An 11,756-nucleotide genomic window follows, 5' to 3' on the forward strand; every position below is an offset into this window, starting at 1 on the left:
TGGAATGACCCCTTTCCTAGAAGCCATTAACAGCTTACATTTTGACAAAAACTGATCTCTCAGGCTCTCTCTCAGACTGAGGTGCATTCTTGGAGGCTGCTGCACCATTATCTAGTCTACTTCTCCTGGGGTGGATGGTGACTTCGGATCAGGCAAGAACCTGATTGGTCTCCATGTAATCCCACTCTTCTTGCTAATGAAAGTTTCTGGAATCACGTGATCAGATTTTGGCCAATAAACAATAGGAGAGAATTGGTGGGGGCTTCTGGGAGTTTTCCTAACTCATTTGAGAGACTCAGAGGGACTCTAATACTCCGACTCCCCAGGAATATGGGTTAAAAATTTTCCCCAGGGGTTGCTAACAGCCATCATGAAACCATGAGACAAATGCTAAAGACAAAACCCATGCACAGAGGAGAGTATAACCAAGAGAAGCACAGAAAAATGCAGCTAGCGGATGCTGTGGGTACCCTGCCCTGATCCCTGTTCTTTACCACACTGACACATGCCACTGCTGGGAGTGTGGGCTGCAAAGAGCTAACAGCTGCCCTTCTCTCCTGAGAATTGCTCTCTGTGGATGAGTTACCCAAGAGCCCCCTCCCAAAAGTTATGCACCCCTTCCATCCCTAAAATAACCTACAGCAAATGACTGATCAGTAGAGGGATATGAAAGGCTACCTTCTTAACTTCCAGGAAGACTAGCTTTGTAGTACAATTCATGCTCAAGGGAGAGATCCCTGAGCAACTAGGCAGAAGCCAATCCAACTGATATGATGTCTCTACTTAGCACCTTTCCCTGCCTCTTTATTTATCTTTATTTACTCACTCCCTTTCTCCTTAGAGTTCTTCCTCCATAAACCACCTGGACTCAAACACTTGTTTCACCTTCTTTTTCCTGGGAACCCAACTCAAGACAGTGCCTAAAAGCATGATTAAACCATACCTGACACCTGCCCTGTCTCTGTTCTTCCCATTGTGTGAACCAGTATAAGTCCTTGTGTTTGAAGATGGCATGGGTAAGGTCTTTCTGCTACTCTTGGCTGAAACTTCCTGAGTTATGACATGGAGTTATGACAATGGACTTTATCGGGACATCTGGGTCAGAGAAGACACACAGCATGAACTGCTACTTAAAGGTCAGATTTCGATGGTTACTGTAAGACCTAGTGCAAAATGATCCTGGACTCAGGAACGGACACCGGTATTTCTGGGATAATAATTATCTAGGGTATGCTGAATATATGAGGTCTTATTTGCATATGCTAGGGAGTTAAGCTAGGTCAGTGAGATTCATATCCACCAATGAAACTGTACGAGGTTTGAGACACATTCAGGGCTGGGGGGGGTCAGGGGGAGGAGTTGGGTCAAATAGCCAGATATATTCACCATCATTTTACATTACAATAGAGAAACAACTTAATCCTAAAGGGGATTATCTGGGAAATGTATCCTTGGAATTGACCTTGAGTTTAAAGAAGTCACAAAACCCATGTCCTCTTCTCCAGGATATAGCTAGGCGTATATCCCCCAGGTTATAGGCCTGTGCTGACCAATACAGTAGCCATTTGTCGCATGTGGCTATTGAGCACTTAAAATGTAGTTTAAATTGACATGCAAGATAAGTGTAAAATATATGATGAAAATCAAAGATTTAGTACAAAAAATGTATAAAATATCTCAATAATTTTTATTAAGTTATGCATTGAAATTATAATGTTTTAGATTTTTAGGTTAAACAATACGTATTATTAGGATTAATCTTACCTGCTTCTTTTTATATTTACTAATGTGGCTACTAAAAATATTAAAGTAAAAACATGGCTGGTATATCGCTGGTAGTACTTATCTGAACAGTTTAAGGCACAGGGCTGTGTCATGCTAACAACACAGAAGCCAGGCCTGGAGCCACATGCCAAAAATTCCTTAAGGGAAGCAGCTTGAATTTAGAGCTAATATTAGTATGAAAACATGACTAACGAGACAACTAAAAATTAAACATCCAGGCTATCCAGTGAAGTTTAAGTCATCGTATGCTCAATCCAGTGTTTTACAAAATGCCACTCAACAATTGTAACTGCTTATTTTTTATTTCCAGAGTAAAAATGACTAAAATGACATTAAGGTGCAATGCGACAAAAAACTAAAAGGCTTTTGCCAACGAACTTACAGGAAAGGCACAGAAGACATTGATGGTGGAAAAGACATTGATGGCGGTGTGAAAGAGACGAACTTACTGCAAATGACACAGTGTGGGAAGGTGCTGTGCTGTCACATAAAAATACTTGTCTCCGTTTCCTCCGCTATTTACTAAATTCCTCTGTGTACAGGGATACATGAAGAAATGCATTTTAGGAAACTAATAAAGGACAGATGTGCAAGAGATGATGCTTTGTTTCGAATATTTTAGAGGGGAACTGTGCCTGTTTTGACTAGAAAAAATAAAATTCGAAAGCAAACTGGCAGGAATAGCATCCTTTTCTTCTATCATATTTGTTGGGTGTGGTAGTGTGTCCAGCTAAGGAACTACATTCCCCAGCCTCCTTTGCAGCTAGGTATGGTCATGTGACTATACTCTGGACAATGAGATGAAGTTATTGGATGGAACTTCTGGGAACTTTCCTTGAAAGAGAGAATAGAGAGCTAGACTATAGACTTTTGATCTTGCCCTTCCTTTCATTCCTTCTTGGGCCCAGATCTGATGGCTAGATCTTTGGTAGCCATCTTGTTGCTTTGAGGATAAAAGCCACAGAAAGGATAAGGGAACAGAAAGCGAGAAATAGCTTATGACACTGGAGCCATCATGCTAGCCCTGGAAGGTCAGTCTCAGGGCTTATTCTTTGTGAGAGAAAATTAGTTTGTTTTCACATTTTTTCTAACTGATAAAGGTAACTAAAAATTTTTGGAGATCCCTGGCCTATGAAAGAAGATAGAATGTCCATGATTGGTGGTGGGAAATAAATAGCAGAGGGGAAAGTCAACCAGGCCACAGGAGGATAGGAGAGGGTTTGGGGAAAAGCTGGACTCTATTTTAGAACTGCACCAACCTCCACTAAGGGAATAATCCAACCTGACCACCCCGAAGGGTTCTTTTTTGTGTCCGTTCCTTGGGAGTACCCTAGAGCTGTCTTGATAAAGATAAAATAAAACTCCTTCATGAGAAGGCCAGGCTACCTCTCTGGTCTCATTACCTGCCACTCACTCTCTTTCTTTTGCTCTGCCATTGCTTTTGAAGACTTGCTTAAACATTAATTCTTTATTGGAAGCAAAGTCAAGTAGAAGAGAGGAAAGCAGATAAAAGTAGACAGGCGTCATTAAAGTCATTTAGCTACCACTTGTGAGCAAGACCAAGTAGTCATATTAGTGGCCTATGGTTAAATTTTGATTGTCAAAGGTCATAAAGCTCTCTTAAGAGGAGAGCCAAGTGTTCAGAAAGACAGGAAAAGAGTCCCTTTGTTTTGCAACATTGTACCACTAACTTCAACAGCAGTCCTGTGGTTGTTGAACTCACTTTCAACGTAACAGACAAAGAATGGATTTTTCCCCCCTTTTGAATACCTATCCCTTGCCTGCAAGCTTTATATGTGGATTTCAGTTTTTGAACAGAATATCCAAGTAACATCTCCACTTCATCTCCCAACAAATCCCTAATTTTTTGAAAGGCAGATCCCCCAAATAAACTGAATTTAAGGCTTCTTGAACTCTTTATAAGGTCTCCCCAGAAATTGTTGCCAGGTTTCAGTAATTCCTTCAACAAATACAATATCAATATCTTAAATCTTCAAATTTCTGCCTTCATCAGGAAAAATAAACCTCAGAATTATGCATGCATGTGTGTGGATATGTTTGTGTGGATACGTATATAAATGCTTAGAGGTAAAAGGATTGATTTCCTCACAAAAATTTTATTTCTGCGAAAAGGAACACATCTCCCAGGATTATTGGATCTAAGTTTCCACAATGGATAGGAGGGTCATGAGTTTAAAACCCCAGCCCTAACTGCAATGAAATGCTGGTCTTGTTTCTCTTTGTTATGTAGGATTTGTATTTATGCCCAAATCATGATTTGACAGATACCCGAAGGGAAATTAATTGTACAGAGATAAAAATTTCATTTTTCTCTTTTTAGGTTAATATTCACACTTCACTTCCTAAAATTCTTAAATGGTTTATAGCCAAGCAATACAAAATTAGATATAGAATTATAATACTTTAAGAATGTAACTAAAAAGGAGAGGAAGTAATAAATGCTATTATTATAGCCGGATAATGCAGGCTAGAGTCTGTATTTACACAATTTGCAACGTGATCTTTTATTTGGAATAGGTTTTAATTTAAAATGTAATTAAGATTATATCAGTAAGGACTTTTTATATTATATGCAATAGAAAGCCCGACTCAAATATAATGAAAGAACGTATCGACTCACAAGATTGGAAAGTTCAGAATTAAGGCAGGCTTTACGTTTGGTTTGACCCAAAAAATCACAATATCATCAGGTCTCATTTCCCTTCCATTCCTTCCGCTTTTCCCTCCTTTGTGCTTTTATCTCATCCTTAGGCTGGCTTCCCTCATGATAGGAAGATGGCTGCTAGCGGTTTCCAGAGCTCCCTCCTGACTTCTTCACTTGTGGGTGAGGGATACTACTTTTCCCCAACCCAAGAATTAAAAGTGTTAAGCTTTGCATTGTATCATCCTTTATCATATTATGATCTCTAAAACTATAAATGTGACAAGGAAGTTAGAATTATCTTGATGGACCTGGGCCAGTTGTGACCTCTAGAGCCAGAGGCCTGGTCAGTCTCACATGAACCTTATGCCTGCTCTGCAGGGTAAAGGGGATGGAACAAATTTTCGAAAGGCCATTAGAATATCCATTACCGAAGAAGATAAAAAAAACATATTTCTAAGGTGAACTATTTGCTTGCCTTAATGTCATGTCTAGTCATATAAAACCGTGACAATATATAGTCCCAGCACTGAAAAGACTCACGGATGTAATGCTATAAAACTTACATAGGTTAGTGTAGGAGAGGAGCTAGTGAAGTGACCAATAAATGTACTACTGTGTGGTAAGTACTGTGAGCAACAGAAAGAGTCTTGGAATTATGTGGGGCTCAGATCCAAGACAGCTCAGTTGTGGAGACCTTAGACACAGTTCCTCATTAACAGAATGGGGATAATAACTTTTTATCATTCCTGGTGAGTTCAGCTACAAGTAATACGAAACCAAATTCAGATTCTTTAACAATAAGAACAATTACCTCACATTAGAGAAGATGAGAATTGATTAACCAAGTCACTTGATGACATCCTTAAGGACCAAAATTCCTTGTGTATGTAGGTGTTTTCCTTCAGTAATAACCCCTTTGTGTTTGCTAGATGGCCATAAGGGCTCAAACCATCTCCTCAAGTAGCCATGTCTACAGGACCAAAAAGGGAAGTCATGTATCTCCTTGGAGAGCAACAAAACTCTTTGGCAGAAGCTATTTCTCACCCTACCAGCAAACATTTTGTTTGGCCAGATTTGGGTCATTTGCCCACATCTAAACCTCTGGCTGGTGAAGCCGGTAGAATGGCATGCTTGACCTAGACTCATCAAGATTCGTCCTCTTGAAACATGCAGGGAAAGGACTTTTTCCCAGAACATGAGGATAAACGAAGAAAAGATTAGAACAGAATCTGGAAGAAAATCCAGGAAGGAAAAGTTATGTGGGGTTGAAAGTGGAGATGAGCATGGGCCAGATAGATTTGGGAAAACCACCAAAATGCCTGCTAAACCAAACCCAGTTAGTTTATGAAAGGAGCTTAATACAGTGCGCAGTATGTGCAAAGCCTCAATAAATAGTTTTTTAATGTTTTCTATCTACAGAAGACGAGTGTGATCTGGAAAAATTCCCATAGGATGTGCCGCTCTGAGTGTTGAAGACAGAGGCAATTAGAAATTGCCTAGATGTCAAATGACAAGGGAAGGAAGGAGGCCAGAGATTGTAAGGCAGGAGATGGCAGACAATCAAGGAGATGCTAAGAACTTAGTTTCTAGGGGTGCCTGGGTGGCACAGCGGTTAAGCGTCTGCCTTTGGCTCAGGGCGTGATCCCGGCGTTATGGGATCGAGCCCCACATCAGGCTCCTCCGCTATGAGCCTGCTTCTTCCTCTCCCACTCCCCCTGCTTGTGTTCCCTCTCTCACTGGCTGTCTCTATCTCTGTCGAATAAATAAATAAAATCTTAAAAAAAAAAAAAAGAACTTAGTTTCTGGTTGGATCAGGAAGTCTAGAAAGACTGAACTTCCTGGTATGGTATAGCCAACATCTGTGGATAGAGGTGTCATTTGCTAGGCCAAGAATACAAGGGAAGTGTCTAGTTTGATTGCAGGGGCAGAGGCGCCAAGTTCAGAGATGGAAATTATGAGTTTAAGGTGTCTTCAGAACATTCCCATACAAATTTAATTATAGTACAGTCTGCTCTTGTTTATTTGGTAGTATATCATTCATTCATTCAGCAAATATTTATTGTATACCTATTGCATACTTGGGATTAACCTCAACCCATTAAAATCATTCTGTTATGTAATCTTCCAAACCCTGCTACAAGGTAGTTGCCCAGTGACCTCCAACCATTGCTTCTGAAGCCAATTTTGGAATCCATTCATTGGTGCATCACTGATAGTTAATCACATTGTTGGCAACAACATCCTCAAATGCAAAAGCCACATTGTGTATGTTAACTCAGGAGTGAGGTTTTCTCTTGTTATCATTAGGAGTGAGGTTTTCTCTTGTTATCACTAGAATCAGACCTGCACACTCATGAACTATTTCTCATTTATATACACTGAAGAACCTAAAAATTAAATGCTTGAAAATGCATTGAGTACAACAGACTAATAAATATCGCATTCAAATACCTGCAAAGAAAAGCTTAAAGTTGTTGCTATTTTGATAATAAATTATATATATAATATACATATTATATATTATATGTATGTGTCATATATATGTTTTAAAAATATTATATATATATATATACACACATATACATAAATTAAACATTTGTTAAAATTTTGTAAGTTATAGTTTTCACAGACATTACCATACTTGATTCCTAAGGAAACATAGAGAGTGAGATATGGCCCTTTAATTAAACTTTTATTTTAAGATGATTATAGATTCATATACAGATATAAGATATTATACAGAGAGATTCCATGTACTATAAATCCAGCTTTCCATCAATGGTAACATTGCAAAACTATAGGACAGTATTTCAACCATGATATTGACAATGATGCAATCAAGATACAGAACATTGTTTCACCTCGAGGTTCCCTCATGTTCCTTCTTTATTAGCCACACCCATTCCCTACTACCTTACATTCTCTTCAACCCCTGGCAACAGCTCGGTTTTTCCATTTTTCTATTTTTGTTATTTCAGGCATGTTACATAAATGGAAGCCTACAGTATGTAACTCTCTGCAATGGGCTTTATTCACTGGCGTAATTCTCTGGGTATGCATCCTGACTACTGGGTGTACCAGTAGTTCAATCCTTTTTATTGCTGAGTACTAGTCTATGGTCTGAGTACTAGTAATAGTCTATCAATGTATCACAATTTATTTAATCATTCACCTGTTGAAAGAGATCGGTGCTATTTCCACTTTGGGGCTATTATGAGTAAATCTACTGTAAACATTATTGTCCATTTTTCTTTGTGAACAAATATCTTCATTTTTATGGGATAAATGCTGAGAAGTGGCACTGTTCAGTTATACAGTAGTTGCATATTTAATTATTTAAGAAACTGCCCCATTGTTTTCCGAAGTGGCCATACCATTTTACATTCCCTCCAGAAATGTATAAGTGATCCAGTTCCTCCAATCCACACCAGCATTTGATGGCGTCCTTATTTTTTATTTTTGCTATACTCATAGGTATGTAGTGATAGATCGTTGTGGCTTTAATCTGTAGCTCCCTAGTGACTCTTGATGTTGAACATCTTTTTATGTGCTTGTGTGCCATCCATAGGCCTTCCTCGGTGAAACGTCTTCTCATTTTGTTTGCCCATGACCTCATTGCTTTGTACTGTTGAATTTTGAGAATTTTTAATATATTCTAGACAGTTGTTATTGATCAGATATGTGGATTGCAAATATTTTTACTCACCTATAGTTTGTTCATTTTCTTAAAGGGTCTTTCATAGAGCAGACATTTTAATTTTGATGAATTCTAATTTATCAATTCTTTTCTTCTATGGATGGGCCTTTGTTCTCAAGACTAAGAACGCTCAGCTAGAGCCAGATCCCAAAGATTTCTCCTCCTATGCTTACTTTCCTAAACTTCTTATAGTTTCACTTTCTACATGTAAATCTGTGATCCATTTTGAATTGATTTTTGCATAAGATAGAAGAGTTAGGTCAAAGTTTTGGTTGTTTGGTTTGGTTTTGGCTTTGATTTTTACATATGGGGGTCTACACGTTCTAGCACCAAATTTGGAAAAGGCTATCTTCTCTCCATTGAATTTCTTTTGTATCTCTGTCAAACCTCACTTGGACACATTTATATGGGTCAATTTCTGGGTTCTGTTTCACTGATCTATGTGTGTCTCTCTCTCTGCCACAACCACACAGTCTTGATTACTACAGCTTAAACTCAGGTAGACTGAGTCCTCTCACTCTATTATTTTTTTCAAAGTTGGTTTAGGTATTTAGGTTTCTTTGCCTTTCCATGTGCATTTTAGAACAATTTTTTTTTCTTTTAGAATATTTTTCCTATATCAACAAAAAATCATGCTAGTATTTTGATAGGAACTGATTGAAACTTGTGTATCAGTTTAAAGTTAAAGAGAATTGACATCTTCACTATTTTGTGTATTACACTCAGTGGACCTGGTACATCTCTCCATGTATTTGGGTCTCTCCTGATTTCTTTCATCTATGTATGGTTTTTAGCATACAAGTTCTGTATATGTTTTGTTAAATTTCCCCCAAGTGTTTCATTTTTGAACTATGTAACTGGCATTGTAGTTTTCATTTCAGTGTCTGTATGTTCATTGCTAGTATATAGAAATACTATTGATATTTATATATTTATCTTCTATCTTGTGACCTTGACACTTATTATTTCTAGGAAATGTCTTTGTAGTTTTGCTGGGATTTTCTATGTAGACAATCATGTCATCTGAACATAGGAACAGTAGTTTCTATCATTTGCTCTAATTCACTGGTTCATTCCTCTGTCTTCTATAATCTGCTGTTGAGCCCATTGAATGAGTTTTTTATTGTTATTATATTTTTCAGTCTTAAATTTCCATATAGTTCTTCTTTATATTTTCTCTTTTTTTCTTTGCTGATTTTTTCTTTTTTTTTCATTTATTTTTAAGCATATTCCTTGTTGCTTGTTGAAGTTTTAAAATCTTTGGTATAATTGTAATATTACCATTATCCTAGTGTTGGCATTTATTGATTCTCTTTTTTCATTCAGTTTGAGATCTTCCTGTTTCTTGGTATGAGTGATATTCTGTAGGAATCTAGACTTTTTAAATTATGTTATAAAACCCTGGCTCTCATTTAAATCCTTATTTAATCCTTATTTAAATCCTTATTTAAATGTATTGTTGGTGGTGGTGGTGTTGGTGGTGTGTGCGTGTGTGTGTGTGTGTGTGTGTGTGTGCTTTGTTTTCAATACAGCTCCAGTAGGTTGAGGGGCACCATGCTGTTACTAACAGCTAGAAGTCAGAGTCCAGGCTGCCAAATCGACCTCCACTGACACCTGACTGTGGGGTGGGGAGATTCTCATTGCTGGGTGCAGGCAGGAGTTCCAGCTCCCACGTGGTATCTAGTGACATGGTTGTTGAGGTGGCCTTATTACTCCTGGGCAACTGTAAAAGCTCTGAATCTCCAAGAGCTCTCAGCACCACCCCACTGGGGATGGGAAGAGACACTTTATTACCACAGGATGGGGGTAGAAGTTCAGGCTCTCTACGTGGTCTCCACGGACAGCACAAAAGCAGGAAGGAGCAAAATGGGGCTGTCTAGGGGATAAAAGTCCTGTCTTTCTACTTGGCCTTCCCTAACTCCACCTTGGTGGGGGTGTTGGGGTCCCTCATTCCAACTTCACAAGCATGGAAATCTATGCTCCCTATTTGGTCTTTGCTAGCCTGGCTGGGGCTGGAGCCACAATATTTTGTGTGATATTCTGATGGAGTACAGCAATTACTGTCTAAAATTTTTCTGTCTTGATAGATTGTCTCTTTACCACTCTTTTGGCTAAAAAGAGGAGGCTTTGGTTGGAGGGTTTCTTTTTGGTTTGTTTTGTTTTTTTTATCTTACCTATTGCTGTTTACAGGTTGTAGGCATCTTCAGCTCCAAATAGGAGCTTTATGGGGGTGGGGGGAGGGGTTAGGGAGGAGGGGAGATAGGAATTAGGAAATTCACCATGTGGTTCCTCAGGTTCAAGGTCCTTAGATGGTCTTACTTCTTCTTTCCATCTTTCATAGTTTTCCTATGTTTCTTACATATAGTGTCCAAGGTTTTTAGAAGTACTTATCTGGAGGAATAGGGAAAAGTAGATCTGTGCCATCTTCTGTGAAGTGGAAATCTGATGTGATTATCAACTTGACTTCAAACTTGAAATCAATCAGGCTCAGCAATGTTGGATAAATTGCTCAGGGTCTCCCAGTTAGAAGCTGGAGGATCAGGAAAAGGGTCAAGAATAAAGACTCTAGAGTGAGAAGGATTGGGTCTGGTTCTGAGATCTATCACTCACTCTAAATATTATTAGTAAGTTTTTTTTTAATGAAAAACCCCTTTGAAAATCTGCTGAAAGCTATGATCCCCTCTTTTGAACAACACATTTATGTCAATTCCTACAAAATTCAGCACATCATGGTAAATTCCATGAATTCCAGATTAAGATCTCCTGTTTTGGAGAAAAGTATACAGTAGGTTTGCATAGAGGGAAGAGAGAGGCCACATTCATGAAGAAGCAGCAAAGAATCACATTCCAAAAGCTCATTCACTGGTTCAAGAGCTGACCTCAGGATCAGAAGGGTCTGAGGCCATGGAGCGAGGAGAGAGCAACCTTGGGGGCATCATGTGAGTGCCAAGAGCAGGGGTTAAACTGGATGGCATCCCCCCCCCCGGGCTCCACTGTCCACCCCACACCCTGACTCCCTCAGGGATGACTGTCCTGGACAGGCAGGCCCCCTGGGCTCCTCTGTGTGTGAAGCTGCTGTCCGCTAATTTTCATCCACCATGCTGCATGGTCTGTAGTAATGTTCCCAGGTTGCTTCTGTCCCCTTCTGGAACTTGGACTTCGAGGGTGGACTTAGGCATATCAGTATACCCTCTGCCAGGTGCAGAGGTGAGAGCCCAGTGTAGAGATGTGGAAGTCAGCCAAAAAGAGAGTTTAAGAAGTCCCTGAGGAAGAGAAGAAAGAACAGGCAGGTAACCAATCTGTGTTCTGGTCTCCACTGGCTGTGCAGCCTCGGGTCAAGTCACTCATGTCTTGGAATGTCGCTTTCATCATCTGCAAAGTGGAGTTAACAACTCCTGCCCTGTCTACATCACATGGTTTCCACGAGACACAAATAAGATCGTATGCGTGCAGCCTCTTCTTAAATTGGAAAATGCTACACCAATATTATTTTTAGGTCTGACTAGAGACGGTACATTTCACCCAGAAGTAGGATTTAATGTCCAGAATTGTTATTTTTCTGTAAAAGATATTTACGTAAAGGACCTGATTTGAAAACCTATAAAAGTA

The sequence above is a fragment of the Ursus maritimus genome, unplaced genomic scaffold, assembly GCF_017311325.1.
Source record: "Ursus maritimus isolate PB19 unplaced genomic scaffold, ASM1731132v1 scaffold_20, whole genome shotgun sequence".
Lineage (NCBI taxonomy): Eukaryota > Metazoa > Chordata > Mammalia > Carnivora > Ursidae > Ursus > Ursus maritimus.